Below are 5848 nucleotides of genomic sequence, written 5' to 3'. Positions count from 1 at the left end.
ATAGAGAGAGAGAGAGAGAGGCAGAGACATAGGCAGAGGGAGAAGCAGGCTCCATGCACTGGGAGCCCGATGTGGGATTCGATCCCGGGTCTCCAGGATCGCGCCCTGGGCCAAAGGCAGGCGCCAAACCGCTGCGCCACCCAGGGATCCCTGTAGTCCCATTTTAAACAATACCTTGCACCTAATCCAGATTCTTTGACTAATATTTGTTGAATATTGGAATATAAATTACAAAGGGGCCTTTGAGACCTACTGACCCATTTCATTTATTAATGCTATTTGTGAAGTATTTTGGCTCTGGTATTATTAGATGAAGACCAGGCGGCCCAGGTGAGGGTAATTATGGTTGCAGTCCAACCTGGAGCTACCAGAAACCCAAAGAGCAACATGGAGAGAGAAGTTTGGGATTTCTTCCCTCTTGGGTGGTTGTTTCTCTTTTGACAGGAACAATGTACTCTTTCCACAGATGGAAAAATACTTCTGCATTTCAGAATTCACTTGGGTAGCTTTTTAACACCTGCATTAGGAACTCAAAACTTTCCACATTTTTCTGCATTTTCTTTACCTCTTATAAAACATGGTCTTCCCTTGGGGGCTTTCTCCTTCTCACTATGCTAAACTCAAAGCTCATTTGTCACCTTTGTCATACTTCATTGTGGGAAGATTTCCCTTTTCAGGGTTGGGACTCCACCTGGAAGAGGACAGCTAGATTTCCTCTTAGAAACTTCTGTTACCAGGGCAGCCCGGGTGGCTCAGTGGTTTAGCGCCACCTTCAACCCAGGGCGTGATCCTGGAGATCCGGGATGGAGTCCCACGTTAGGTTCCCTGCATGGAGCCTGCTTCTGCTTCTGTCTCTCTCTGTGTGTCTCTCATGAATAAATAAATAAAATCTTAAAAAAAAAAAAAAAAAAAAAAGGGCAGCTCCGGTGGCTCAGCAGTTTAGTGCCACCTTCAGTCCAGGGCATGATCCTGGAATTAAGTCCCACGTCAGGCTCCCTGCGTGGAGCCTGCTTCTCCCTCTGCCTGTGTCTCTGCCTCTCTCTCTCTCTCTCTCTCACGAATAAATAAATAAAATCTTTAAAAAAAAAGAAAGAAACTTCTGTTACCATGTTTCATTGATTCTCAGGCATGCTTTTTTTTTTTTTCATGTTAGTATCTCTGAAACAGATTCTTGTTTCAGTTTGGTGGCATTTTATATTCAATAAAATACAGCGTAACAGCCAGCACTTTCTGGTAATAGCAATAACACTGTGTCTTGGGAGGTTCCTAAAATTACTTTGGGATCTATAGTTATGGTACTCTAAAATGCCTCTCAAGGACTGTCTGTGTCCTGTAAATTCAAGAGCCCTTTGAATCATTGTATGGCTTTTGATCCTTTAAAGGTTCTTTGACTTAGATTAGGACAGAGTGGCTGAATCAATAAAAGGTTGTTTTTTGTTTTGCTTTGTTTTTGTTGTTAAAGGCTAACTTCTCATTCTTTGCCATTTATAGCTACCACACAAAATAATTATAGCTAATATTTATTTAGTGTTGTCTATGCAGCAGGCATTGTTCTAAGAACTGGAAATGTGTTAAATTACTTAATCTGCACAACAACTGTATGAGGAAGGTACAGTTTATTTAGCAGATGATGATGTTGAAGCCCAAGGAGGTTATTAACTAGCTTTAATAGTAAGTATTGGAGCAGGGACTTAAACTCAAGCAGCCTGGCTCCAAGGTCCATTCTCTTATCATTCATCACTGCCACAAAAAGATTTATGATAATATAATTGATAAGCAGATGGGCCACAAAGAGTCACTGAGAGATTACTGCTGAGAATACTGTTATGTGATTCAATTTATGTCCTGAGATCTGAACTTCAGGGCTATCAGATAGGCTCAACAGATTTTAGTGTCCATCTGAAAAACATACCATGGTGACTGACAACCAGAGAGACAGTTGGGCCAGTGTGGGGAAAACCAGAATATAGCAGCTGCCTTCATTTTAACTTATTTTATGCTTGAGTGTTCTTGTCATCTACCACACATCTGTAATTGCCTTAACAATACAATCCTATTATTCAGTTTTCCTCAGGTTTGTTTGAGAATAGGTGCTGGCTGTTTTGAAGGTCAAATCCAACCTCAAAGGGCAAAGATTTTTTCACCACTGAAAAATTTCAAAAGAAAATTCTGTATTCTGTGAAGGTAATTCTAAAAGAAGCTCTCTTGAATTGTTTAAACAACAACAACCTCACTGGAAAAAATATATATTCCCTTGGACTGAACATTTAAATGTAGACATGCTCTTCAGATGTTCAAGTCATGGATAATTATTTTAAAATATAATTTGTCTTATGGTTAGAGCTCATAGAATACTTAAAATAGGATTAACCTCTTTATATATTACAGACATGATTAAACTACATTTCTATCATTTGCTTGAATTCTTCACAGAAAGTGACGTAGTATAGTTTTTGTTTTTCAGCATTATTATTCTGAAGCCACTGTCGGTAAGGATATAATTTGTTTTTATATCTTAAAATTCTGTTTGAATGTAATTATTCTGGATAAAGTTCATGCTATAAGACAGTTTCTTCTATAAAAAGGGAAATTCCAATTTACCCTATGAATTACAAATAGATTCTATTTGAATAATTGCCCAGCATGCCAGTTTTTTTCACTTTATTTTTTGTTTTACTTTATTAATCTATTAACCTATCAGCTAAGATTTCAAAAGCTCCATTAAAACATTAATACATTCTTTGTTGTATTTTTATTACTATTTTATATAGCTGTTAGTCCTGCCTTCCAGGTGCATTCAGAAATACAAAGGATTCTTTTGGGACCCACAGGCTCCACCCTTTCCTCTGGGCTGTGGGACAGGATAATGGAGTCAGGATCACATGGGAATTTGCAACGGCTAGTTGAACATTGGAGTGTGGCCTAAATTCCCTTTTTCTGTTCCCCTCAAATTGTATAGTTACCCCTATATGTTAAGTGGGTTTTCTGAGATCTAAAGCAATTACATAAAAGTCTCAAGAACATTTTTACAAGCATTTGGTTGTCAATTTCATACTTGAATTGGGCATTATTTCCAATCAAGTAAATTTTGGCAAAAAATCCTTCAGTTGTCAACTGTGTATTAGACCCTCACCACTGACTCTGCACTGGATGTGAAGCCTGCTCAAGATTCTCTCTCCCTCTGCCCTCCCCCATCCCTCATGCACAGGCACACACTCTCTCTCAAACAACGACAACAGCAAAACCCCACCTTGTATGAGACACATAATAATTGCATTTTATTCTGATTTCTGTGCTTTGGAGCATTGGATCTCACTCTTAATCTGAACAACATTTTGGATTTTATCATACCTGAATATGGGGAGTGGTGAGCTGGTTGTTTCTTTGTTAATAATTTGTAAGAGATGTAGGTCTTAGTCAACTAATAATGATGTGAAATTTATATGAAATCATTATATAAATTATATAAATTTATATATCAACTATAAATGTATTTATAATTATATAAATATTCCTTATTAAAGTCTCCCAAAGCACTGTTTTAGGCCTGAAATTAGAATGATGTACTTATCCAGTGCAAGTAACTTACTGAGAGAGTAATCTATAAGGAAGTGAGGAAGTGGCAAGAAAATCGCAAAGACATGCCTTTCAATGGAGCCCAAGGGTAGCTCTGGAGCATGGGTTCATTCCAGGGTTATCTCACCTGGAAGCAAGGGGACTATGCTTTTTTTTAGCTCAGTCAGTGGCTGTGCCCTGCCCCCTGGGGAGGGGTGAGAGGCACTTAACCCCCGAGGCAGTTCTCAGTGAGGACAGTTCTCCAGAGAAGGGGGCATCTGTGAGCCACCAGCAGCCAACACTCACTCACCGCGGGTACCTGCCTTGTAAAGGGACAGGACAAGGTACGAACACTGTCCACTATAGGCTCCAAGGAAGCTCTATAGGGAGCAATCAACAGTAATCTCAAAAAAATGAGAAACTTTGATTTGGCTGCCCTTTTGAGATGTGGAATTATTTTTCAGTTTACTCAATCACTAATCAACTATTGGTCAGAGAAAGTGAATCTGCATATAGTTATATCTCTAAATCAAAAGAAAAGGGGGAACTGAATAGTCTTACCATCAGACTTTTGAGAACTTGAAGTTTATTGCTTACATAGTAAATCTGAGATACAACTGTGCCCCCATCTCCTACACTGGTTTTGGTTTTCAGGAGGTAAAGGCTACTTGGGAATGAAAATAACAACAATAACTGACACTCATTTTATTAAAAACTAAATGGCATGCATTAAAAAAAGAATTGTTTATTTTATAAAATGGAGAAACAGCTACATGCTCATTGGTACAAATGGAAACATGAGAGGTATTTAGAGAATGAGACAGTCATTTCACCTCTGCCCATTGCTGCACCCAGCCTTCTGAGGTTTCCATTGTGAAAGGTTTAGTATTCCACTCATTTAACTGTGTGAATATAAACACACAAAACAAGCAACATACTTAGGGCTTCCTTTTCTGTTTTATAATACACAAAGAGTCCTTTTTCTAAAAAGTAGATATATGACATACTCTGGCCCTGGTTCAGTGAGCAGGCTTTGTGCTTAGCTTTGCTTTGGAATGATAAAAAGTTGAATTCCATGCATAGGGGCCCAGAGGTAAGGGTTACAGGATATCATATCTGGTCAAGAAGGAAATGTGGCCTTTGGACAGGGTAAGAGGATGAAAATAGCTGCATTGGGAGGTTGATGCCCTTGACCATAAGGTCAGGCTTTAGAGTTTTGAACTCTTCAAGAATATTTTGAAGTCATTTTGGCAGAGAGCTAAAGTTTTTAATTTTTGTGCTTTGGACTAGATCTTTGGAAGGCTATCTGTTGTTTTTCCTTATGACTCTGTGCAGAGGCAGCATAAATGTTTCCCTTCTTGAAAACCAGCTGGTGTTTTACTAGAGTAGACATTATCCCAGATCCCAAAATGAAGGAACTGTTTAGAACTGAAAGGGGGCTATACAGACATGGCCTATTCTCTCTAGGCCATCCAGCTTAGGGCACTTGTCATCATCAACCCAGTAGGCTGTTTTAGGTGTTGATATTTTCGATGGCTGGTCCAACCTTCTGGCACTCCACTGGATCTCACTTATGTTTAGTCCTTTACTGTTGGGGAAATCTAGGCTCAGAGAGATATATAAATTACCCAAGATCAAACAGAATGTAGTAGAGCCCTATGGGTCTAGGTTTGGTTATCTCCATATGCCATGTTTTCTGTTGCATCACACTATCACAATCCTGTGCCAGGACTTTATCCACTAGTAGGAATTGTAGGACTCTATTCCACATGAAAAAACTCTAACCAGATAGAGTGATTGAGAGCAGAATAAAGTGAGTAAATATTGAAGTGGAAATGGTATAGGATCACAAATCCAAGCAACTTGGATTCTGGGGCAGCTGTGTGGTCTTAGGTAAGTCACCTAACCTAATTAGCCTCAGTAACCACCCCCCCATTTGTTAATTAAGGCTGTGATCAATAGAAATAGAAGTCGCAGTACTAACATTTTCTGATTCTTGTCAAGAAAATTTGGAAGGAATAACCACATGAACTTGGTCTTGAAGGAGGAAGTGAAAGAATAGGAAAAGGATAGTTCAGATTAGGGGAGTAACTTAAACTCAGAGAAAAGAAAAAAAAAACTCAGAGAAAAGTTCAGGTAAGCTGTATTCTTGGGGGTGGTAATAGACCTTCATACATTCACTCATAAAGCAAGGCACAGTGCTTGGACAGCAGGTGAGACAAATACCAATGTAGAAAGTATTTGGGGATCCATGCTTAGCTCACTCATTGTTCTGGGTCACATCTCATTTTTT

The 5848-nt window shown here is 39.0% G+C and overlaps 1 long non-coding RNA gene across 2 annotated transcripts in view; it reads right to left on the bottom strand.

Moving 5' to 3' along the window:
- LOC144314087 (uncharacterized) overlaps positions 1-5848 on the bottom strand; it is a 33346-nt gene that overhangs the window by 23079 nt on the left and 4419 nt on the right. The gene's annotated exons all lie outside the window — the stretch shown is intronic.

The sequence above is a fragment of the Canis aureus genome, chromosome 1, assembly GCF_053574225.1.
Source record: "Canis aureus isolate CA01 chromosome 1, VMU_Caureus_v.1.0, whole genome shotgun sequence".
NCBI classification, from domain to species: domain Eukaryota; kingdom Metazoa; phylum Chordata; class Mammalia; order Carnivora; family Canidae; genus Canis; species Canis aureus.
This window is presented reverse-complemented; position numbering and strand designations above follow the sequence as displayed.